A 27,514-nucleotide genomic window follows, 5' to 3' on the forward strand; every position below is an offset into this window, starting at 1 on the left:
CTATTGGGTGGGAAACACCCATCATTGGTGTCCAATAAAATACACTCAGCAAATATCGTAGGAAATCAACTTTGGTATTTGATGTGGCAAAAGATGGTTGAAGTTACTTATTGCAGAGAAGGCTTCTACTCTGACTTACATTCATAATACAAACATAGCCGCTTCCCACTCTATGTTTTTTAAATGTTTATTTATTTTTAGAGAGAGAGAGAAATAGAGAATGAGGCAGGGAGGGGCAGAGAGAGAGGGAGACAGAGAATCCCAAGCAGGCTCCATGCGGTCAGTGCAGAGCCTGATGAGGGGCTTGAACCCATGAATGATGAGATCATGACCTGAGTTGAAATCAAGAATTGGACACTTAACCAACTGAGCCAACCAGGTACCCCTCTCACTCTGTGCTTTTAAAGACAGTTCAGAGAGAAAACTTTCCCTACTAAGTGTGCAACTCATATTCCCTGGGAATCATGGCTTCCCAATCCAGTTTTAAACTAACAAGCCCTTGATAACTGATGATACTCAAGTGTACCCATTGCTAAGAAGAAGTCACTCTCAAATTTGGGCTTGTGTTCCCCAAAATACAGATAAAAATGGTGTTTTGCAATCTTATTTTGCCTTAGAACAGAAAGAATCTTTCACCACGAAGGCTCTTTTGCTGCTTCACCGGAAATCTCAAATGTTGTTTGGATGCTCTTCTCTGTCTTTATGATGAAACTGGTTCAAAGTCCCATTCTTGTAGTTTGTTTTTTTTTTCTTTAACAGTTATTTATTTTTGAGAGAGAGAGAGCGAGACAGAGCACAAGTCGGGGAGGGGGAGAGAGAGGGGGTACACAGAATTCAAAGCAGGCTCCAGGCTCTGAGCTGTCAGCACAGAGCCCAACATGGGGCTCAAACTCATGGACCTCGAGATCATGACCTGAGCCAAAGTCAGCTGCTTAACCGACTGAGCCACCCAGGCGTCCCCCACCCATTTTCCTAGTTGTATCTCTGTTCTCAGTCTACAGTCGTTTATTTAAATATACTTGCTTGATGGATTGAAATCTTTGACACTGGAAATAAGAGATGGAGGAGGATGGCTCCAAAAACACCATTTCCCAACCCTAGGATCTTCTAGTTGGCACCACCCTTCCACAACCTCCCTAGCTTTATCTCTAGTCTTGACATGTGATCTAGTCTAGAATGTGATCACTAACCACATTCCAGATGGTGTATTGGACAGACAGCACAGCCATACTGGAAGATGTGGCTAAAAGATGTGTGCTAAACATCATCTTTAGGACAGGAATTGAGGCAAAACCATGGTAGACTTAGTGAGGTGAGATGTGGCAAGTAAAGAGCTTTGACATGCATCAGCAATCTCAGATGTGCAATTAGGGGTCTAATGATAAACAAAATGGGGATAATTGGAGAAACAGAATGTACTCCAAGATAATCTGAGGGGAAAAACGGGGATAGTAGTATCACAGCCCAAAGAAAAAGACTTGGGACAATTTTTATATTTTGTGTGTGAATTTTTAAAATCTAGTATTTTCTTGATTATAGAAAATGTCTTCTGCTGCTTACTTTCATTTCATATTTTAGTAGCCATCTTCTGGGGCAGAAGCTCTCTTAAGATGACCTACTACCTGTACTCTCTGTTAGAAGCAATGCTATGGAACTCTTTTTATCCTCCCTATGATCAACATGAACATGACGTCCATATCTTTATTGCAGTATCTTGCCCTCAGCTCTGTTGGCTAGTTAGTGTTAATTAAAATTGTTGAGATAATGGATAGATAAAATGTGTGAGTTGTCTTCATTCAGAGCTCCACATTATAAATTATTTAAAGAATCTTTAAGTTGAACAAATAGCAAGAAGTTTAGGTGGGAAAGGTATGCAGTGGTGGGAGTGATTGGATTCTCATAGAACCTCCAGTCATGCCCCCGTGCAGCCAGCTACTCCATCTGGATGTGGGGCTTTTTTTTTCGCCTTCCACCTGATCTGGACCTACAGACGACCACCTCATTTCCTCTTAAACAAGTTACCTGTCTCATCAATATACACTAGTAGTTTTATTCCAAAAATCATTTTTATTAAATACAATGTTCAGTGAAATATCAAAAAGAATGCTGAATATATTTCGAAGTAAAGGAGACTTTGTAAGGTGTTTTGTCTATGTCAAAGCATGTGTGTTTGATAGGGAAAACTTTTCACACCAGCTCCATCCCAGACTTGACTCTTCAGGGAGCAATCTCAGATGGCCTCATTAGAGAGAAGTTAAATTTGGGCTGGCCTGAAATGGTCTGGAGTTTGACTTCGGCTTGCCATCTCTAGAGATTGTAATCTGAATTAGATAAACTGCTTGGAATCTTTTTCTTTATCACTTCTCTGTTTAAGGTGTGTACTCAAATGGATGTGATGATATAGCTAAATAGAAAGAATAAAAAAGAAGAGACCTGCACAGCTAATAAAAATAGTACAACCCACAAGCAATGAAAAAGCTGCTCTAAAACATTTCCTGATAATTTACTCAGAGGTTTAAAACTTAGATTCTGTCAGATTTGAAGAAAGGAATTTCAACAATGAGGGGGCTCTCCACTGAAAATAAATGTCCTTACTAGGTCTTGCAAGGGTTCAGACTGAAGCTCAAGCTGGTCAGTAAACCTCGAGGGTCAGAGGTTTGAAGGGAGAGGAGTGATTGTCACATCCAAGCCATATATAGCTCGTCATCATTGGTCTGTTTAAGAAATGTCAGGCATTTCCTCTTCCCAACCAAGAAAGAGTCCTAGGAACAAAACTCATGTTCACACAATTTAGACTTTCAGCAAAATATCAATTTGCCTTTGGGTTTAAAATAACAGAGAAAGGTGTGGAATAATTTACGAGAGGAAAAGAAGTCTCTTGGGGTGGCTGTTATCTTATGCCATGTTAATGTTCTTGAGCACTGGACACTCCCCTGTAGTTGAATGTGTATTTATTGAGAAATATTGTTCTCTATGTCATAGCTCTGTGCATGAAACTATTGTCTAAAAATAGCTATTTAAAAGAGAGTATAATTATTAAGATTGGGATTGGAGAAGTAAGCGTGTTCTTAAGGAAAATATTAATGGCAGCTACTCCTATAATATCAAGAAAACACCGTGTTATTTTTATCATGTTTTTCAGAAAGAAAATCTGAAAATGTTAACACAAAACAAGCAATGTGTGCTCAGTGTCCAGATACTTCCTCCTGAAGCTATGGATTTGGATTGACTAGGGCACACCTGGACTTAGCCCCAAGGTTTGGGGTCCATTTCCAGGCCAAAACCCCAGTTTCCAGTTCAGGGCTCCTGGATTCCATTAAGATTGCCCATGAATCAGGCAGGGCTAATTCAGCCCTGAACAATCAATCACTCTCACTCCATTTTGTGAGTGGGAGTGATTGATGGTTCTCCTCTGGTCATGGCTGACCTAGACGTAGGATGCGGACCTGAGCACAATGCCTCATGTGTGAGTGGCTTATTTGGAATTAGTCAACTGCAAGTAACTCTCTTGTGTCTTCCTTGTTGCTTCTCTAGATAGACACATATCCTCAAGTCCTTTCTATGCAGCCTTCTGTTTGTTTCCAACTACTGTTTCTCTCTCCTTCCCCTCATGGAAAATAGCTGCATGTCTATGCCCCCTACTCATTTTCATAGCCCTCGATTAGCTAGCCCCCAACTTTTTTCCCCACACATTCAATTATGTTTCTATTTGATCTTCGATTGTTAGAATCCGATCGGCTAACCCATCTACTCCTCCCCTTCTCTCTTCCCAACCCTGGGGTTTGCAGGAGCTGTCCTTTCTCTTGTTTTCTCATAGAATTGTCAGTAAAGAAAAAGAAATGTGATTTGAACTGCTTTTCTCCTCTTTCTGACATTGTTCTTTTAAGCAATGTGTGGCAGGGATGGTAGGGAAGGGGAGTAAAAACCAGCTTCTCCATGGTTTTGTGAATTAGTATATTTTGTTTGCAGCTAGTTATCTTCCATTCTTGGGAATACTCATGGTGCATTTCAGAGAACAGCGCACCGTTTTGTAGATGTTATCATTATGGCCTTTTTGCCCAGAATTACCACTGCTGTTACAGTCACTACAAGGAAATGCTCTCCCACTCATTTCTCTGATAAGAAGCTGCCTCCCATCCTCATACTTCCCATGGTCCACTAGCTGGACTGAGACATTTGCAGCAAGGGTTTCAAAGGGAGGCTAATAATGTGCACCGTTTTCAGGATTGTTATTTTCTCCCAAAACTCACTGAAGTCATGAAAACCCTTATGAAAAATGATTAGAAAAGTTGCAAAAATTCACAGACAAACACAGGGCAAAACTCAAAGCAGTGCTTTTCATCATTTTGGCAAAGTGAAAACGGGAGGGCCTGCTCTTTTTTTCTGTCTCGTGGCAAATCACGATTCTGAACACATCTACTACATAGAGTTATGGAATTTTTGACCATTTTCTCTAACGGGGAAGGTACAGTTTTGATAACTCAGAGAAAAATAGCTAGTGATTATCTCAGGTTACACACAAAAGGGCGATCATTATTTAGTATGTAGTGAATATTCATTTATTTATTCAAAATTCAGGATGTAAATGAATATATTGACTTATAAGATAGGATCATTTGAGAAAGAATATTATAAATGCATAAATGTATATACACAGCATATATTATATATTAAATAACATATACATATAAAGAGTGTAAACATATAAAGGATATATATATATGTGTGTGTGTGTGTGTGTGTGTATATATATATATATATACATATATATATATACTTTCATGGATATAGATATATAAATTGATAGGATTCAAAGGAGAAAACTATTTTGTCCATAAAATAATGTAAGAAAAGATTCCTTATTCAAAAAGTTTATTTATTTATTTTGAGAGAAAGAGAGAGAGACCACAAGTGGGGGAGGAACAAAGAGAGAGGGAGAGAAAGAATCCCAAGCAGGCTCACACTGTCAGCACAGAGCCCCATGTAGTGCTCCAAGTCACAAACCGTGAGCTGATGACCTGAGCCGAAATCAAGAGTTGGACGCTTAACCTACTGAGCCACCCAGGTGCCCCTTTGACACATAGTTGAATCTCTTAGATGAGAGAAATGTTTTTCTTGAGGGACTTACAGATTTTTATAATTTTGTTTAAATAACAAATGCAATAAAAACATTCTATGTTCTTTTGTATCAACTTTTTTCTCTTTTGGTCTCTGTGAGGAAGTGCAAAAGACAGTAAACAAGATAATAATGGGTTAAACAAACAAACAAGCAAACACATGAGTAAAGGGGTCAATCTCCATTTGGCTCTGCCAATGTTTTCAGTAAGAGTTGGGCAGTTAGCCTGGTGGACTCCCGTACTGGGGGGCAAGAAAAGCAGAAGTGTGACCAGGGACAGCAGGTTTTATGGTGTGGCAACATCGTATATTTGGCCTCCCTGTTGGCTCAGCGTGGCAGCGACAAACTCTCCCCTGCTTTGTCCACATGCAGCACATCTGAAGCTCACCCAAGAAGAGACTTTCCCTGAAGGGAGGGGCAGCTAAGGAGTCCCAGGACAGAGCTGGCCCACTCTGAGCGGTCATTCTAGTCTATTCCCTTAAGGGCTTCAGTGCTGCCACAGAAGCAGCATTGTTTAAGCCATTGCTGAATCACAAAAATATTCCTTTCCTGTCAGCCATGTCACCACCCTTAGACTGAGAGCCAAGCTCATTCTCTGGCCATGAGAACAAGTGGAAGTGGGTGGGAAAGCAGCAGGATTTCTTCCATCATATCCGGAAGACTATGCTTCTAGCTCCCTCTCAGATAGGAAAGGGCATTGCTACTAGTTTTTTGTTTTGTTTTGTTTTCTTTTAGTGAGGAATAAAACCGCCTTTTGAAATTAGTCATTAAACATAAATGTGGTTTACAGCGCAGGAAATGTCATGGTTCTTAACCAAATAAGAACTAAGGAACTATCCAGTTATTTTTTTATTAGTAGTATCTGCACATCAGAATGTGTGTATTAATGTTATTTGATGAGATTATTGTCAAGCAAAGGATATGCAGGAGAGATATGATTGCTTTAAAGCTAGGGACAGGCAGATGCGTATCAAATGTACATAAACATCTGAAAGCAGATAAGAAAATATTGGCCTTGCTTCAAATGAGATGGAAGCAAAGATAGGCAAGAAGCATTTATCAGAAATGGAGTGGAAAAAGATCAGGGCCAGGTATGTAGAACCTCCAGGGTCTGTAGTTGCAAGCAAATAAACAATAAAATTTTAGATGCAAGTTATTGAAATGCTGCTGTACTTTGTTAAATAAACAACTAATGAAAATATATGAGAGTTGAAAAGGTAAAGATGTTGTCCATCATTACCTACAAGTAAAGAGTAATTGAGCATATTTTGAGGTTTATTTCCTTTATGACTGTGAAGCAAGATCAATTTTAAAACAAACTCTCATTTCTGCACTAGTGGCCTTAAATCCATACAGTGGTGTTCTTTTTCAGTCCAGAGCATGAGAATAATTTTTCTGCATAGAATTCAGAATATCTAAGGAGCAAGAGGCCCTGAAAGTTATGCATGATACTTCTCTATGAGGTAAAAGATATCATGTTTATAAACCATGTAATCACAATGTCTCTCTCTTTTTTTATTTTTATTTTTGAGAGAGATAGAAAATGTGAGTGGGGGAGGGGTGGAGGGAGAGTGGAGAGAGAATCTTAAGCAGGCTTCACACCCAGTGGGGAGCCTGATGCTGGGCTCCATCTCACAACCTCTTATGACACACAAGATCATGACCTGAACTGAAATAAAGGGTCAAAAGCTTGGGGCACCCGGGTTGGCTCAGTTGGTTAAGCATCTGACTTTGACTCAGGTCGTGATCTCACAGTCCGTTCTGTGCACACAGCTCAAAGCATGGAGCCTGCTTCCAATTCTGTGTCTCCCTCTCTCTCTTCCCTTCCCCTGCTCATGCTCATGCTCATGCTCTGTCTATCTCTCTCTCAAAAATAAAGATACATTAAAATAAATTTTTTTAGAGTTGGATGCTTAACCAACTGAGCCATCCAGGTTCCCTGATCACATTGTCTTCTAATAATATATTTAATAATTTGGTCCATGACACTTATATTTCTTAAACCACAGTATATTAAATAAAATACATGTATATGTATATATATATATATATTTATGTCTTACATATATATATATATATATATATATATATATATATATACCTAGTGTTTGTGTATGTGTATATATAAAAATAAATAGATAAATAAATATATACTTATAAAATATAAACAAAAAATCATTTAAAAATACTGAAAGCATAGGAACACCTGGGTGTCTCAGTAGGTTGGGCGTCCAACTTCAGCTCAGGTCATGACCTCACTGTGGGTTTGAGCCCATCATCGGGCTCTGTGCTGACAGCTCAGAGCCTGGAGCCTGCTTCAGATTCTGTCTCCCTCTCTCTCTGCCACTCCCCCATTCCTGCTTTCTCTCTCTTTCAAAAATAAATAAAACATTAAGAACAATTAAAAAAAAATACCGAACACAGTTTCAACTTCCTAAAAGGTGAAGATTTCAGATTTTAGTTTGGTTAAGGGGCAGAATTATTTTGTTCTGAGAAAAGCATTCGAGTGTATTCTTTAGTTACAGAATTACAAAGAAGGCATGGACACATACATTGTTCTTGCAAAAAACTTTGAAGTGATGACTGAACTGAATGTACATGTTCAACTGGATAATGATAATGAAAACTGGATATAGGTTTAACAGACTCCTTTAGTCTTTGTAACTTTTAGGAAAATGTGTCTGTACTCTGTGTGGATTTAGATTTTCCTGAGCCTATGTGGTATTGCTTATTTTGTTGTATTCTTGTTCAAAACCTGAGGGATTGAACTTTGCCACAAACTGAAAGAAGGATTTGGGAGAGAAAGATCTGGGATAAGATTGGTCCAGGCTGGCACTGGCTGAGCTACAGATGCCCTGCAGGTGGAGCTCAAGATTGATGAATTTAGATATATATTCTAATTTTTAAAGTATTTCTGGGGCCACGTAACCTTACCACTCTGCATCAAATGAGTGAATGGTCACACTTCTAATCACTTTTGCAAAAGTTCTACCTGAGGATAGGAAATAAGGACTTGAGAGGCAGACCTCACACTGGAGTTAGGAGTCACTTTTCCTCTTATTGGCACCTCATAGGGTTAGGGCTCAATCAATGGAAAGAGCAAGCCTTGTTTGAAGGCATTTCCATTGGCCTTGCAATTAGGTGATGGTCTAGAAAATAGGACTATCCCAAGGCTCCCCACATTGCACTTCCTTCCATTGGTTTTATGCATTTAGAGAAGTCCACCTTGGTAAAGAGAATGCCTTTCAGTCTTGAACGGAGTAGCAAAGAGGAGAACAGAAGATCATCCCTTAAACCCAGACAGTAGCATAACTCAGCATCTCCCAGAGAATTACCTCTAGAGGATTTAGCAGAAATATCAGAGAGAGGCTAAAGAAGTACAGGAGATGCATTACATCATTAATTTATTCCTGTGTGCAACTGGCAGCCCCAGCGGTACATATTCTGTTTTAACCCCATTTGCAGTTTACTGTGATTCAATCCTGGTACTAACCATCTAAAGTTAGCATCAACCCCACCAGTTAAGGGCTCAATCCCCCACAATACGTTCCCTGCTGCAAATCTCAGTGCAAGTTCAGGATGTCCTCATGCTACTCATACACAGCACCCTTAAATTGGATAATTCACTGGAATGACTCATTGAACTCAGTAAAGTGCTATGCTTATGATAACAGTTTTATTGTAAAGGATGCAATTCAGGAATAGACAAGTGAAGAGACACATAGGGTAACGTCTGGGAAGGTCCAGGATTCCATGCTTTCTCCTTGATAATCTTGGCATACCATCTTCCCAGAACATCATTGTGTTCACCAGTCAGGAAACTCCACTGAATGTCAATGTCCTGAGTTTTTATGTGGGTTTGATTACATAGGTAAGATCGATCAAATCAACTGCCACATGATTGAATTCAGTCTCCAGCCCCTCTCTTCTCTCCAAAGTTTGGGCTGGTTCAAAATCTCAACTCTGTTATTAGTGGTTGGTCTTTCTAGTGAACAGACCCCAATCTGAAGCTCCCTAGGAGTCCACTATGACTCATCTTATTAGCATAAAGTCCGATGTGGACGTCAATAACAGAACTCATGTGTAACAGACATTTCTATCACCCAGGAAGTTTCTAGAGTTGTAGATGTTCCATAGCAGGAACCCAGAACAAAAACCAAACACTTTGTTACATAACACACCTCTCTTACATGTTGGCAGAGATGATTGGTTGGGTCTGTCTCCTAGTATTCAAAGAGAGTGGAAGCCAGAGCCATCAAATTTAGACAGACATCTGATCATGTTTTTCATCACTTTGTGGGGGAGACTTAGGCAAACTGGATAATACTTCGGAAATGGAAGTTGTTTGCTTTTAAAGATACTTCCTTCTTGGTTTGAACGCTGGTATTGTAAGAGGAGGCTTCTTAAGTCAAATATAGTCTCTGAATACGGGTATGAAGCCAAGTGTGTTAGTCATGCAAATCTGGTAAGCAATTTGAGGACTTCACTATTATTTATACTTCTAGTAATCTTCCTGAGCCAGCGAGAGATCACGTAAAGTCCTAGAGTTTGTATTTGCTCGTGCACCACAAGATAGGACAGTTCTGGGCTATGAGAAGATAGGTACTTGTGTGGAAAAGTAACAAACTAGGAGGGCCGCAGATAATATCTTTATAAAGAGAAAGTAAAGTTCAAAGAATTTCAGGAGCTCTGCTATTAAATTTATTTGAAAAGCTGCAATTTGAAAAAGTAAGACATCCATTTTGTACTTATACTTACCTCTAAAACGTGGTTCATAAAAATCAACAAATCTCTTGTACTACAAAACCTGCCTGGCACTGCCCAGATAAGCATCACTTGCATCAGAGAGTCATTCTGACTATAACAAAAAATGACTGTGCTCATTTGAACTACAGAGAATGCAGACTGGTGTTCAGGAAAAACCACATGCAGTATCACATGTTAGGCAACCACTGGATGTACTGTTTGCTTAGTGTTTCTCTGGCTGATGAATGATGTTCCCCTTTGAAGAACCAAGACGCCAATGCTATCCCTGTGCACAGGAAACTGGAAAAAAAGTAAAGTGATTTTCTAAGTTTACTCAGAAAGCCGGTAGCAGAACTGGGTCAAAAGTCCCATGTTTTATTATTATTACTGAACCAAGAGCACCTAGAAGAAAAGGTTTGAAGGGTTAAGGACAAGGTCTTAAATTGATCATGTAAATCATTTTCTTTACTTTGATGTCTCCAGCATCTTTGTAGGTCACAGATAGTTTGATTAATGCCTAGGTGTTTTTATGCTTTTTAGAACTGATTCATAGTCTCTAGGATTGAGAGAGGAGGAGATTTTTTGAGTCCCTGCCTCATGCCCATTGATTTTTGTGGTGGAAGTGATTAGATAATGTCACTGTGGTTGTACTTTCTGATTCCTGCATGCACTTTATAAGGATTTTTAAAATTTTTTTCTTAACTTTCCTGAATAGTTATAAATAATTCTTTCTTTCTAAGAGAAATTCCAAAGAAATTTGGGAAACAGAGGAAAATTGTCTGTGTCTGGTACCTTTGCTTATTTTTCTCATTTCCTTATAACAAATAGAATTAAATTTCATCTTATAAAGTGTTTTGTTAGGTTTGAATATTTTTTCATCTAAAACACATTAAGTTCTTTAGATACTTAAGAGTACATAATTACAAATGTATATCATTAAAGCAAAGCTATATTAATTAATACAAAGCTGCCCCAGGGTCTAGTAGCTTGTGGAGGCCCCAGCAAAACTACTTAGAGACTCCTTCTCTCCTTTGTCTTAACATGTTGATTTCTTTCTTCAATTTTAATTTTGTAACTTAACACAAAGTACATTTTGGAAATGTGCACAATTAGTTTAGACAATGTAAGGCAGGTTACTAAATAATAAATAATAATAGTCAAAAACAATCACAATAGCTGCGGTTCTATCATTAAGGCATATTTTTTCTACTAGTATATATTATACAATATAAACTTAGTTTAAACCCAACTACTAGAATGGTCAATTTCATCAAGTGTTGTTTTCTTAAATAAATCTACTCCTGCAAATTCAAGACTAAATATTTGTATAAAGAGAAAAAAATGAATTGAGTTTTCTCCTGGATTCTATGTAGTACAAGGAAGGAAAGACATGTCTACGTTTGTGAGTTGTGTCACAATACAGATTTTTATTTTTTTTATTTTTATTTTATTTTCATTTTTTTAATTTATTTTAATTTTTATTTTTTTCAATATATGAAGTCTATTGTCAAATTGGTTTCCATACAACACCCAGTGCTCATCCCAAAAGGTGCCCTCCTCAATACCCATCCCCCACCCTCCCCTCCCTCCCACCCCCCACAATACAGATTTTTACAAAGAGGTTCAGTTTAACTGTTTTCTTTTTTTTATTTTATTTAAAAAAAATTTTTTTTTTCAACGTTTATTTATTTTTGGGAAAGAGAGAGACAGAGCATGAACGGGGGAGGGGCAGAGAGAGAGGGAGACACAGAATCGGAAACAGGCTGCAGGCTCTGAGCCATCAGCCCAGAGCCTGACGCGGGGCTCGAACTCACGGACTGAGAGATCGTGACCTGGTTGAGGTCGGACGCTTAACCGACTGCGCCACCCAGGCGCCCCAGTTTGACAGTTTTCAAATATCTTTGGTTGTCATATTAGAGTTGATGTTGTGACAGCTGTTATACACTACCATAAACTAACACCAGCGTCTCCCATTAGAGTCCTAATATACAAAAAGGGTAACAGACACATCAAGTGATTTTTATGCCATTAACTAACCTCGACTAACCAAAGACTTCCCAGTGGAAGTTTTAGGGGACCTATTTTAATGATTGGGTAAACATAGTTTGCAGTGAGCATACTGACATAAGCTAAACAGATGCTTTTAGAGGTTTCTGAACCTCACCACTATTGACATTTTGGGCTGGATAATTCTTTGTTGTGGTAGACAGTTCTGTGCATTGTAAACACCATAGGATGTTTAGCAGCCTCCTTAGCCCCTACTCACTGGATACCAGTAACATCCCCAAGACTCATTGTAAAAACCAAAAATGCCTCCAGCATTGCCAAATGTTTGCCGGGGTACAAAATTTTTCCTGATTGAGACCCACCGGTGTAAAAAGTGCTTGGAAATAGCTTTCATTCCACATTAAATATTTTAATGCTCCTCTATATAGGGTTTACTTTATTAATTGACTCAGCAAACATACTTCTTCCTAATACATGGAAACTCAGTTAGCCCAGACTCAGAGTGAGTTATCTCAAATTCCAAATTGATATAGTCTAAGTTAATTAATTTTATTGTATAAACCTAATAAACATTGCATTAACCAGAGTTTCAGATAAGTTTATAATGTTTTTATGCCGCTATCACCCAGCGCTTATTAGTATCTCTTAGTCTAAACAAAGCCTTGCAAACTATGCTATAATTTGTACAACAAAGAAGTATGAGGCAAAATGTTAATTCTGTTGTGGTTCAGCATGTTACCCACTGGTCAGTCATGTCTGCTATCAGATATAGTAATTGGCTCGCTGGTGTAGCTGTTATTTTTCCAACAAAAACTAAAACAGTTATTGTTGAGGGAATATCTTTAATAAGAGCGTTTTGGGAGTTCAGTGAAATATGTGTCATTTCTTCTGAAATCAGCCAAGTGGTTGGAAGAAATCGTGAGAATGTGAATGAAACTGGGAAAGGCTTGGGAAGAGCGTTGGGACTGGTCATGTGAGCCATAGAAATTGTTGCTTTTCTCAGCTCCCTTCTTTTCTGATGTCCAAAACAAGAGCCTGAGCTCATCTCTCTATTTCCCAGCTGTAATGATTTCATCCTGTTCTCTATCTTCACTGGCCCTGTGTCTTTCAAGTAACTCTATACTTTTGTCTTTGCTCTAAATGCCAGTACCAGCTATTTGTCAAAAGATCCTTACACGCCTGTAATATTCTCTGTAACCTCCTTATTGAGCCCCTTTTCGAACTTCCCTGCTTATTAGCCTTAGCATTTTCAACATTCAAATTTCAGAAGCAAAGAACTACTTGCTTATTTACCAGATGGTCTTTTTTACTTTATAATAATATCTAAAAAGACTGGAAACCACTCATTTCTCAGCTCGTCTTTCAGAAGTCATGGTGCAATAGGACTGGAATAGACCCTAGGGATCATCTGCTACAACTTTCCACCAGATGGGAGCTTTAAGCAGGAAGCTCAGAGTCAAACAGACCTGAAATCAATTTCTACCTCCATTTTACATTATCGGAGTGACATTGAACAGGTTCTTAAGTTTGCGGGTCTCAACATAACCATTTTATTTTATTTTTTATTATTTAAAAAATATTTTAATGTTTATTTACTTTGAGAGACAGAGACAGAAAGAGACAGAGTGCAAGCAGGGGAGGGGCAGAGAGAGAGGAGACACAGAATCCAAAGCAGGCTCCAGGCTCTGAGCTGTCAGCACAGAGCCTGACACGGGGCTCGAACCCATGAACCATGAGATCATGACCTGAGCTGAAGTCAGAAGCTTAACCGACTGAGCCACCTGGGCACCCCACAACATAACTATTTTAAATGAGACTAGGAGATCCTACCTTAACATGAGATAATGTATTAAACTTTCTGACACATAGAACATAATTAATAAATATTTATTTCCCTCTCATTATTCTCATTGTAGGAGTAAATCCTACAACAAATTTCTGGAATTGGTATTTCTTATCCACATTATAGAAATTTTATTTTAATTAACATTTTTAATTAGGTAATCTATGCACTGGTTAAAAATTCAAACACTACAAAACATATTCAGTGAGAAGTAAACTTTTCTGTGAACGACCGCTATCATTATGCTTTTTTGTGTGTGACCAATAGAGATCGTCCATGTACATACAAATGTACTCACATGCACATATTCCTGTTTGATGCAAGTTGTAACATACTATGCATACTCTCCTACAACTGGAATTTAACATGAAACTTATTTAAATATTTCAGGGTTCGGATTACTGCCATAGCAACAAATATCCTCAGTTTCTCTACTATATATCTACATATGTATGTGTGTCTATCTATACTTCTCTATCCTTTCTCTAGCCATCTATTCATCTTTCCCGCTGCCTTGACCACTGACTTCTATTTCTTTTTCCGTGACTTTCTTAATCTCAGTACCCCAAACTGTGTACTATATTCAAAAATACAGACTCTGTGGATCTCTCATTTAAATTCCCTGTGTTTCTTAGATGATACCATGGTTATTCGGTACAGTGTCTTATTCAGATGGTACCTATACAGATATGACTTTCATAAACACTATTTTATTCATAAAAATCTTATACTGAATGGAACTAAAATTATTAAAACAGTATTTGGCATAAAATCACTCTTGAATTCAGGTGGAAGATTCTCTAATATTTAAGATTACATATTTACTTCATTATAAACAGAGTGTGATATGCTATCATACAAAGACATACATTGTCTTCACAGTAATGACAACATTAATGCAAACAATTAGCAATGATCCAGCTGACAGCAGTGTATCTACAATCTTAAGCTAGGACGTGGCAGTCAATTGAAATACCTAGTGATTTCAGGTATAGATGAGATTTCAGACTTAAAAAGAGGCCCTTTTAAAAATTACGTGTTCCCTATGATACATTAAATAAGATTCTCCTTTATGCATGTGACAGTGATAGTAAAACATTTCTTATGGGCCTCAGGAGGCAAACACAACTTTTTGAGAATGTGTTTCCTTTTAAATTAATTGACTTCCCATCTTAAATTATCTACAGTGATACAGACTAAGCCTTGCTTGTTGCTTCAACCAACGTTGTCTATTTTAAAATTAATTCGTGGGGCGCCTGGGTGGCTCAGTTGGTTAAGCATCTGACTTTGGCCAAGGTCATGATCTCCCAGTTCGGGAGTTCGAGCCCCGTGTCAGGCTCTGTGCAGACAGCATGGAGCCTGGAGCCTGCTTCGGATTCTGTGTCTCCCTCTCTCTCTGCCCCTCCCCAGCTCATGCTTGCACTCTGTCCCTGTCAAAAACAAATAAACTTAAAAAAAAATAAAAAAACATAAAATTAATTCACATTTAGCTCACATGGTGAAAGAACACTTTCCCAAATAAAGTGGAGAATGTCCCATTTCTTATCTTTAATCTAGAGCAAAGTGTTAGAAACTGCAAACTAAGGTCCATTAAAGGAAACATCTGAGGGTTTTGTGAAATATTACAACTGTATGTGTGGACTTTTTTTCTGAAGGGGGGAGGTGCCCAAAGCTTTCAACAATTCTCAAAGGAGGATCCATAAAAAAATGAAAAGTCACTGCTCTCAATCAAGAATCTTCTCTAGAGAAGAGAGCTAAACAGAGAAATTGGTTCAGAGTTCTTTCTGTTATTTCTGGAATAGACTGTAAAGTAGATTTAAAGTAGATTTCTTAAGAATGCAACAGATTTCTTCAAAATGCTGTGGAGGATAGGTGTTTTCTCCTTAGATAGGGACGGTGATGGTTAGGTTTATGTGTCCATTTGACTTGGCTATAGAAAACACACACACACACACACACACACACACACACACCCACCCATAGTGTGTGTGTGTGTGTGTGTGTGTGTGTGTGTGTATATATATATCTCCTTGTTTCTTTGGAAAATCCTGACCGATATTGATTGATACTGATATTAATATAGGGGCTAACATTAGAAATGGAAATAGAGAAAGGATCAGCACATTTGGTGAAAAATTTCTCTCTGAATTCTAGCAGTGCTAGGGTCTTCAAAAAACAAAAATAAAATGGAGGGAATTGCTTAATGCAGAACTGAGAAGTATCTCCTGAACAGGTATTCAGAAATAGTTTGGAATGTCTTGCTTGGCTAAAAGCAAGCAAAAAACTGCACTAGCTATTGAGAAGACATCCGAAGATCCCAGCTGAGGAAATGATGGAAATTGGAGAGCAGCATGCAGTAGGGATAACAATGAAAGATATCCTCAGGCTTCCAGAGTCTGAAGGAATCCTATGTCAGCTCTCGTGGCTGTGCAAGATTCAGGGCTTTGCTCACCGTTGTTCTTTGAGCATCATGGGATGTTGCAATGCTTCTGGTAATGCAACGAACACTGTACATCTAATAGAATTTAATATATGAATATATCATTTTTTTCATAATTCTGAAATATTGTATCAGAGAGTTTGACAAGTCTGGAAGGGCATTTCTCTTTTTATCTGTGCAATAGAAAGTTGCTAATCAAGTTAAGCTTGTACAAGATAAGGAGAGAAGTACAAACGTGTGTTCCCAACTATAAAACGAAAGAACTCACCATATCATCTATCCAGTTACTACATGTTTTTGGTACCTGGCTCATAAGAGATGTTCCAGACAAGTGATACAGTTGAGAGTGGACACAAAGCACATCTTAGAAAATTTCAATATATTTGCACTGCAATTGTACTTCCTTTTCTCCAAATCCCCTTTATTTTGTAACTCTTTTCCTAATCAACAGTATCCTGGCAGTCCTATAAGGAAGTCCAGTTGGGAAGATGCCAAAAAAACAGCCATGACCATTTCTTAATATCAAGCATAAGCCAAGAGTGAAACGCAATGTGTTATGTGAATTAGTTTTGCTATTATTTGTAATATGGTTTGGTTTTATCCTTTAACTTTTATAAACTTTAAGTTTGTTTCTTAAGTCAAAAAGAGGAAGGGGTACAAAGAGGTCACTACAGGGGAAAGTTTTTTTTTTAAGCTGTCATTGGTGAGGTTTTATTTATTCACCATGGGAGGGCTTTAATAACTGCACTGCTTTGTTGATGGCATGACCATGTTTGCATTGGTCTTTCTTCCGAATACCTAGGCAAGGCTCTTTCATCTTACTCACACATCGCTTAACTTTGGGTCAATGCCAAATTCCCCACCTTCATGAATGATTAACTCATGTAGCCTGTTGCTAATAATGTGTGCACTTGATGGCAGATGATATTTATTTTGGACAGGGTGAATGCAGACCTTGGATGTTTGATCAAGGCATAGTGGGACAGAGCATGTGTGGGCACACTTTCTAGGGAGGACATTGCGGTCCATATCCTCAGGTTACTCCTCATATCCCCCCTGCATTGTCGTAGGAAAAGAGTCTTCAGTTTATCATGCACAAGTTACCTCCAACTCAGCCTTGTCATTGCAATTCGTCACACTTATATTCTGTCTTTTATGTGCTCTATCTCACTGAAGTCTCCACACACCAGGCTGCTGCCCCAGGGTATATGCCTACAACAAAGATCTCAAACATAGTTTAAAAGGAAACACCGTAAAAGAGAAAAATAACAGTCACAGTTGCTACTAGAGGTCAGTGCCTACAAACCTGGCAGATTTTCCAACTTCAACCATAGCTGAGTTACAAGGGCAGCTCTCAACTCAGCAGCTCTAGGTATGATTATGTGTAGTCACACTCTGACATTCTTTTTTCTTCTTCTTTTATATCAGTGCCCTCCTACCTAGCCTTCTTCAACAAAGAGGTAGGAAGAACATAGCTTCTTTGTCCTCCCTTAGCTTGCTGGTGAAATCTGTGAGGAGCAGATGGAGCCGACCGCCCCGCTGCCAGAGGAAGCAATGACGCTGCCGTAGACAATGTCGTGGGGCCACATTACCCATCTGGCAGATTCCCATAGCTCAGCTGTTGACAACTCCATTCTAATCAAGTCTGACCATCCCCAAGCTGCAGGATTCTTGAGTTTAGGCCCTGCAACTGCCCAAGACTCACCTCACTCTGGCAACATGTGAGAAATTCACATCCCCAATAGCCCAACTCCGGAGACTCTCAGTCAGTAAGTGTAGTGTGGGTTGTGGGAGTCCGTAGTTAACAAGCCCTGCAGAGGATACTGATGCACTGCCAGCCTTGGCGGTGCCCGGTTTACATTATGGCATTTTTTCAAGGTGTGAAACTCTGGTTACAGGCACTGAGAATCTCACGCGTAGGGTACTTTGTGCTAGGTGCTTTATTTTTGTACTCACATTTAATTCTCACAAAGTGCTTAAAAGTAGATCTAGCACTTCATTTTAATGATGGGAAATTTTTTGCTGCCATTATTTTCTCTCCTTAAATTCGAAGTGAGATGAATTTGTAAGGGCTTTCCCATAATCTATCTTGTGCTTACTTTGCTATAAAATCTAAACACAGATTGACAGGACGTCTACAGTCATCATTGTGTATGTGTATGTGTATGTGTGTTAGTTTCTGGAGAAGATGGTTCATTCCATGTGTATTACTAACTTTGTATCAATGATGCAACAGATTCAACAAATTTAGGAGGTAAAACAACCCAGATTTGTTTTCTCACAGTTCTGTAGGTCAGAAGTCTGGGTAGGCTTGACTGATTCCTCTGCTTTGAGTCTGACAAGAATGAAATGGGGTATCAGCTGGCCCAGGCTTTTGTCTGGAGGCCCTTGAGATAGGGCAGGATGTGCTTATTAGCAGAACTCAGTTCCTCATGGAACCTCAGCTCCTCAGGCCGGGGTCCTCATCTCCTGGCTGGCTGTCAGCCAGGAGCTTCTCTCACTCCCGAAGGCCACTTCCATTCCTTGTCATGTTGTCCTCTCCATTTCAAGCCTCCAAGGCACATTCATACTTTGAATCTCTGACTTTCTGTTCTGTTGCATCTCTTCTGCCTCCAGCCAAAGAAAGTTCTCTGCATTTTAAGCCTCATGTGGTTAGATTGGGCCCATACAGGATAATCATCCTATCTTAAGGTCAGCAGATGAATAACCTTAGCTACATATGCAAATTTTTTTGCCACATAATATAACTTAACCATGGTTGTGGGCCAAAGAGGAAAGATCATGAGGATGAAACTTTTGCCTACAATAACATGGAATAAGAACTTTTTATATCAAGACTCCCCTCCACTGATAACTTCAGGAAATCATGTCAGTATGTATGTAAAGAGTAAGTACAACAGCTTTTCTGGTGTCTGGTTCAAATTGTTTTAATAAATGTATTTTTTTTGTAACTGAACAAATAGTACATATTAGGAAGGGAGAGTAGATCAAAGAATAACCAGAATTCATACATGTCTAGTTCTCTCGATTGCTGTGCTTATGAAATACTCTTAGGCTCTTTAAATGTATTTTCAAAGAGAGTAGAGCAGATAGACATCCATTTTCCTAAGACACTTTTTCCTGGTTCTTGAACCACACCTGTTCTCTTTCGTTAACACTTTAAATACAGCAAGCTTGCTACATTTCAGCTGGGGCTGGGTTGAGTGGCTGGAAATAGAATTTTGTTTTCTTCCACTGGAGGAATGAAGATCCTTTGGAAGGCAATGCAAGGCTGGGCTCAGAGAATGGATGGTGGACAGATCTGGCCCTGTGACCAACTCTGAGAGTTCATGAGGCTATGGAAGGTTCAGACTGAGAAAGAGGCTGTAGCAAAGTACCAAAGAGAGCCTGGGGGAGGAGAGAATGGCAGCATGGGTTACCTGGTCTTGGCGGAGTGACAGGTAGCCAGGGGAAGAGGTGAGAGAGGGCAGCTGCTTACAAAGATTCCCCTCTGGCTATCCTGTTCTGTCTAGGTTCAGCGTCACTTATGCTGACACACGGCTGATCATTTGGAGGTTATAAACCTAGGGGGAAACTTTGAAAGCATCCAAAACATCCAGAAAGCAAATTTTGAATGATCTTTTCAAATTAATTAGTGTCAGAAAATTGACAAAGGGATGATGGGCAGCAGGAACACATTTCTTAATCTTCCCCTTGTTTCCTCTCCCCTGTCCCTGAATGCATACACTCTTCAGGGGTAAGCTTGTTTGTCTGTACTTGGTTACTCAGCTCACCCGGAAGTACTCCAACCTAGTCTGATAAAAATCTATGTGCCTGCCTTCTGGCCAACACGGTTCTCTCCTGCCTATGACTGGGCCTAGGAAAGCTGCATGTTCAAATAGATCATAACCATTTTCATTTTTGAGTGGCTGGGGCAATCATATCCTGAATTAGCCATTTAGAACCACAGCTCTATATATTATCAAATGTTCAATGGTCTGGGGACAGTGGTTTGGATTTTATATCCAAGTTAGTATTCATTTGTCAGAATAAATTGGGCTTAAAACTCAATGGTGAGACTTTAAGCAACTATTTAGGCAATGGTCTCTCATTTTACAATTGTAGATAGTGAGCTCTTAAGTTCAAGGTCCATGAGGAGTTACATTGCCTTTTTCAGCAACCAACAAAGATAAGGGCAAGAGTAAGTGCTTATACAAGTATGCAATAATGATTATGAATATTGGGTTACCTGTGAGCAGAAGGGTTACACAAAAATTTCTCTTATCCATGATCTTTGCAAACATGCAGGCAGATAATGATAATTTTGTGCACCTAGTCATATGAACTTATATGGAACATTATATTTTCCCTTATATTTTATTCTATATTTCAAAACAGATGAAAAAGTAAACTCCTTATAAACTGGAGTATAGTGGCAGGGAAATGTTTTTAATATATTGTTTTACTTTGAACGTTTGATTTTTTTTTTCCCAACCAGCAATACAAATCTACTCCATTTTCATTTCTTTAGTGGGGAAAGCTTATTAGAAAAAAAAAATGGATAATGGAAGAACTAAGGAAAGCAATTAGCTTTGTATAAAACACAATGTACCATAGTGGTATATGCAAACTCTAAATAAGGCTTTTTAGTTTAGAGCAACCAAAACACTTATGCCAACCTAAAAATAACTTTCTTCTCATTACTTTGAACCCACAGTCAGCAACACCTAGAAGGACAAGAAAAAACAACCCATAAATGGTTTCATAGATGTCCTGCAGAGAGGTTGAATTGTATGTTTTTAATTATACACATTAATGTCTCCTAGAAAAAAGTGCCCAATAACAATGCTTTCTCAAAGGTAATAATACTCCAAAATAACCTCCAAAATAATCATTTAACTGTGTATTATATGAGAGTTCTTTGAAGCAGTGGAACATTTTCTAATTATCTGGCAAATACTTTTAGAGTACATACAAACTTTGCTCCTGAATTTTGTTCTTTAGAGAGGTATAGCTATAGTTTCCCCACATATAATACATGGTCCAGTGAATGGGCAATATTGCTGTGTAATGTGTGATACTTAAATAAACACACCAAGCATCATTCTCACCCACTGGAGAATGAGCAGGGCCTACTCACAATTTAAGTGCCGTCTGTAGAGTTTATGTAACACTATAAACATCTCTCAAACACTGCCCCACCCTCTGTCTTCAAGGACATGCACCATCAAGGTTTCATTTCTTTGGAATAATCTATTTTCTTCTCCCTAAATCTCGTACCGGTTTAGAACAATCCTTCAAGCTCCGTTGCTCATGCTTCTTATTTTAATGGACTAATTTTGTACATTATTTACAAACTGAAAGTCAACTAATGTGCCCTGCTGTGGGGCATATTGTAGAGGGAAGTGATGAGTGGGGAAATTAAAAGCATGAGTAACTGGCAGGCTTGGATAGTTAATACCACCGGTTAATTCTACAACTGAAAGCTATGTAGACACTTGATACTTCAGGGACAGGAAAGGTAGAATCAGAGAAGAAAAGAGGCTATCAAAGAAGAAGAAAAATCCTTCAAGGGCTTTCAGATTTCACCTAGTCATGGTTCCTTCTAGATTGCTAAGAACCATGACTCCACTTCTTGATGCACAGTAGAGAAAATTTGATTATGCTGCATTATGATGTAAAGTACCATTATTTTGACGTGGTAAGAAGAGATCTGACTTTTTAAAAATAAAATAGTTTTCATTAGTTTTTCAAGCATAGTGCTACTCATTCTGCCTACTTCCCCACAAAGGAGCAAAACCAGCCCTTCCTGAATCCATATGATAGGATACTCTTGATTGAGTACTTTATTTTGTGACAGAAACTGTATTAATGCTTTGGCATATTTATTAGGTATAAAAATGTCTCCATCCAAATGTAGAAAATCTCTAAATTTCGTTATTTCTCTGTAACATTTGCCCACTTCAAAATGGGCAAAAATATTTAGTATCTGCTCCATCTAGCACACCCTCTGGGTCACATGATTCTATGACATGCCTCCACCCATCCACCCATCCATTACTTTTGAATTGTTTTGTTTGACAACTATGAAAATTGCAGAAAAGCTATAGCAATGCCGATGATTCTTCTCCATAGACCTGTAAATGAATTTTGTCTAGTGGAATGCAATTGATTACTGCCCTGGTATTAAAGAGTTTGGCATTTATTGTAAATTTATTTTAGCACACCTGATTACATTAGTTAGTGTGTGCTTTTTGAATTCTTCTTTTAAATATATGTAACATGTTCTTCACTCCTTCATTAATATTAAATAAAACAGTGACACATGTGCATTTTATGTTTGTATGAGGACAATGATTTTAACCCTAACAAGTCATTCTCTGATGGCTTCCATCAACTTCTACTTAAAAATTATTTTAATGTTTATTTATTTTTGAGAGAGAAAGACAGAGTTCAAGCTGGGGGAGGGGAGAGAGAGAGAGAGAGAGAGAGAGAGAGAGAGAGAGATTCTGAAGCAGGCTCCAGGCTCTGAGCTGTCAGCACAGAGCCTAATGTGGGGCTCAAACTCTTGAGCTGTGAGATCATGACCTGAGTGGAAGTTGGATGCTTAACCAACTGAGCCACACAAATACTCCCCACTGATTTCTACTTTAGATGTGACTACACTACCCTGGCCTCTGGTATTGGCCTTGTTCTTATTGTATCCATTGCTTAATGTCCACTGGGACAGTATCTAGAGGTCTGTTTTCTTAGCATGATTGGAGAGCCGGGACCCCACTTTGCTGCTTTCATCCCCACTCTTATTGGCATTGAGACTTCCAGCTAATCTCTGGCATGAGCCTGTTAATTTATCTCTTGCCATGAAGATCTCCTGGAATACTGGTGAATCTCAGTATTACCTCCATGCCCCTATGGGAGGCACAGAATTGCTCAGTGTCTATATCCCAGAGGGAACGAGAATAAGGATATAATTTCTCATAACTTTTTACTGTGATTATTACTCTCTGCACCTGTATACATATAAGGATGCTCTCCCAGACTATTTCATGTCAGAGTTCCAAATGCATTCAGTGAGAGACACACTTTCTACATTCTCCTAGAACTGTCCATTTTCTTTTTTATTTTAGTTTTTTCTACTAGAGGCAATCTCTGAAGGGCTCTAGTAACATCTTCACCTGACTCTTTATTACTCCAAACCTTTCTTCGCATAGGACATAGTCCCTCATCCTACTCTGAGCTCTAAACACTCTAACTCTCTTCCTAGTAGGCAGAACTTTCCTTGCTGAGTTTCTCAATTTCTACATTTAGGACCCAAGCTTTTTACAGGTAAAGGTTATTTTTGGAATTTAGATGCTAGCCCCTCTCCTGACAGATATTGACTTTTACAATCATCGTTTAACTACAGACTCGAAAACAGTCAGATTTGAAACTCAAGGTTGAAAAAATAATGCCTGTATCCAAGGCTGTACTGATCTTCTCTAACCCTAGATAAAATAAGTGCCTTGAAATAAACCAGGTTATTTTTTCTTTTTTTTTCTTTGTATTATTGACGTATAGCTGACATAGTTTCAGATGTACAACATAGTGATTAGCCATTCTATATGTTACTTAATGTGCACCATGATAAGTGTAGTCACCATCTGTCAGCATACATTATTACAGTATTGTTGACTATATTCCCTATGCTGTACTTTTCATTTCTGTGACTTATTTATTTATTTTTTTTTTGTTTTGTTTTTTTTTTTATGAAATTTATTGACAAATTGGTTTCCATACAACACCCAGTGCTCATCCCATCTGTGACTTATTTATTTTACAAACTGGGAGTTTATACATCTTAATCCCCTTTATCTATTTCAGTCATCTCCCCCATCCATCTCCCTTCTGGCCACTGCCAGTTTATTTTCTATATTTAAGAGTCTGTTTGTTTTTTATTTGTTTGTTCTTCATGCTTTGTTTGTTTGTTTTTAGATTCCACATATGAGTGAAATCATATGGTGTTTGTCTTTCTCCATCTGAATGATCTCACTTAGCATAATACTCTCTAGGTCCATCCATGTTGATGCAAATGGCAAGATCTCATTCTTTTTTATGGCTGAGTAATATTCCACCCCCACTCAACCCCTCCCCCCTGCCACACCACATTTTCATTATCCATTCATCTATTGAGGGGTGCTTAGGTTGCTTCCATAACTTGCCTATTGTACATAATGCTGCAATAAACATGAGTATGCATATATCTTTTTAAACTAGTATTTTTTTTCCCTTTGGATAATACCCAGTTCTAGAATTACTGGTCCATACAGTATTGGTATCTCTATTTTTCATTTTTTTCAGGAACCTCCTTACTATTTTTCATAGTGGCTGCACCAGTTTACATCCCCATCAACAGTGCCTAAGTTTTCCCTTTCTCCACATCCTCACCAACACTTATTATTTCTTTCCTTTTTGATACTAGCCATTCTGACTGCTATGAGATAATACTTCATTGTGGTTCTGACTTATATTTCCCTGATTATTAATCATGTTGAGCATCTTTTTATATGTCTGTTGGCCATCTGCATGTCTTCTTTGGAAAAAAAGTCTCTTCAAGTCCTCTGCACATTTTTTAATCAGACTGTTTTTTGTTTGTTTTGCTATTGAGTTATATAGGTTCTTTATTCTGGATATTAACCCCTTTTAAAACATTTTTGAAAATGTTTATTAGAGAGAGAGAGGCAGAGTGTGAGCAGGGTAGGGGCAGAGAGGGGAAGACACACAATCTGAAGCAAGCTCCAGGCTCTGAACTGTCAGCACAGAGCCCAACGTGGGGCTTGAACGCACAAACCATGAGATCATGACTTGAGCTGAAGTCAGATACTTAATTGACTGAGCCATGCAGGCATCCCCTGGATATTAACCCCTTATCAGACATATCATTTGCAAATATCTTCTTCTATTCAATAGGCTGCTTTTTTTTTATGGTTTCCTTCATTGTGCAATAGCTTTTTATTTTGAGGTAGTCTAAATAGCTTATTTTTGCCTTTGTTTCCCTTGTCTTGGGAGACATATACATAAATAACATTGCTAAGGTTGATGTCCAAGAGATTTCTGCCTATGTTTTCTTTTAAGAGTGTTATAGTTTCAGATCTCACATTTAGGTCTTTAATCCATTTTGAGTTTATTTTTGTGTATGGTGTAAGAAAGTGGTCCATTTTCATTCTTTTACATGTAGCTGTCCAGTTTTCCCAACACCATGTGTTGAACAGATTGTCTTTAAACCAGCTTATTCTTAATGAACAATTTTCAGAGAGTATCTTAAACATATCATATCTCTCTTAAACCTAACAACAGGTCTATGGTGAAAGTATTACTTATTTCAATTTTTACACCTTAGTAAATAGACATACAGATGTTCTGTAGCTAGGCTGAACTAATAAGCTCATACAGTTACTAAGCGACAGTACTGATTTGAATGGAGAGCTACTTAACTCTTCTTTTCCACAAGTCTGCATTTCTTAATTTAATAGAAAAGATAATAAAGTGATAATATCCATTCATATTTGTCTACAAAACTCTACTATACTGCAGTAATTAGAGTAATGATCCCCACCCTCCCCCAATATCCTTATCCCCAGAATCTGTGACTGTGTTATATGTTACATGGCAAGAGGGGCTGGAAGTTTTAGATAGAATTAAGGTTGATAATCACTTAACTGTAAAATAAAGACATTATTGGGGCACCTGGGTGGCTCAGTCGGTTGAGTGTCCGATTTTGGTTCAGGTCATGATCTCACGGTTCGTGCATTCAAGTCCTGTATTGGACTCTGTGCTGACAGCTCAGATCCTGGAGCCTGCTTCAGATTTTGTCTCCCTCTAACTCTCTCCCCTCCACCACTCATGCTTTCTCTCTCTCTCTCTCTCAAATATAAACATTAAGAAATTAAAAAAAATTAAAATAAGGACATTATTTTAGATTATCCTAACGTGCTCAATGTAATCACACGAGTTATTTAAAATGTAAGAGGAAGGCAGAAGTGTCCGAATCAGAGCAATAATATTATGAGAAAGACTTCACCAGCCATTGCTGGATTTGAAGATGGACTATGAGTCAAAGAATGTGGGTGGCCCGTACAAGGGACAAAGTAAGGAAATAGATTCTCTCCAGAGCCTACAAAACAAAACAAAACAAAACAAAACAAAACAAAACAAAACCCTCTGCTGACTCCTTGATTTGAGTCCGGTGAGACCCATTTTTAATATCTAAGCTCCAGAACTATAAGGTAATAAATTTGTGTTTTTCTAAGCCACCACGTTTGTGGTAATTTGTTACAGAAGGCACAGGAAGCAAATATATGTGCTAAAACAGTAACTCTTTAGTGTTTTATGGATTTACATTTTCTAGACAATTGTCTGACTTTATTTTTTTATGGCAAAGACATCTTACCAAATACTTCTTATCAAAATCTGTGTCTGCCTCCTGTCCCCTTGGACATACAGTTAAATGTATTTTTTAGTTTCCTTTGTGGATATATATATGATCAAGTAGCTGAGTATCAGCCAAAGGAATATGTTTAGAAGGAATGCATTGTCATTTCCTGGCCAAAGCTTTTAAAAAGCAAGTTTCCTTCTCCTTCCTCTCCCTATGTTCACACTGGATAATACATACTAAATATATATAGAAAGGCAAAGTAAATAAAATGGCTTAAGATAATCTTGAAAAACAAGATAAAAGCGGAAGAAATCAGTCTGCCCAATTTGAAGACTTATTACATAGTTATAGCAAGCAAGACCATGTGGTATTGGTGAGGGATAGATGCAAAGATTAAAAGAAGATAACAGAGAATCCAGAAATAGACCCACATATATATCCCCAAATGATTTTTTGCCAAGTTACAAGATATTACCATTGGGATAACCTGAATAAAAGGTATGTGGTATCACTTTGTATTATTTCTTACAACTGCATGTGAATCTAGAATTTAAAACTTTAATAAAACAAAATTATGATCAATGGACCAGTAACATCAGCATCACTTGGCAGTATGCTCATAATGGCAGAATCTCAGGGCATATCCCAAACCTGCTGAATTAGAAATTGCATTTTTACAAAATCCTTTATCAATTGATGTGCACATAAATTTTTGAGGAGCACTGCTGTAGACAATATCAACATTTGGCATTTAAGTTATCCTGATATTTTTTTTTGGTTTTGTGATTTTAGTCTCTTTTCATTTTGTAAATTGAATTTTCTTATGCATGACAGATATACATTCTGTAGAATAAAACAAACCAGACCCTCAAATTTAAGTATATTATATCTTGAGTTTTTTTTTAAGTTCTTTGAAATCTTGATATATTTCTTTTTTCCCTAACTTTACCACATGAAATTCTAGTCATCCTT

This window comes from Prionailurus viverrinus, chromosome C1 (genome assembly GCF_022837055.1).
Source record: "Prionailurus viverrinus isolate Anna chromosome C1, UM_Priviv_1.0, whole genome shotgun sequence".
Classification (NCBI taxonomy): Eukaryota; Metazoa; Chordata; class Mammalia; order Carnivora; family Felidae; genus Prionailurus; species Prionailurus viverrinus.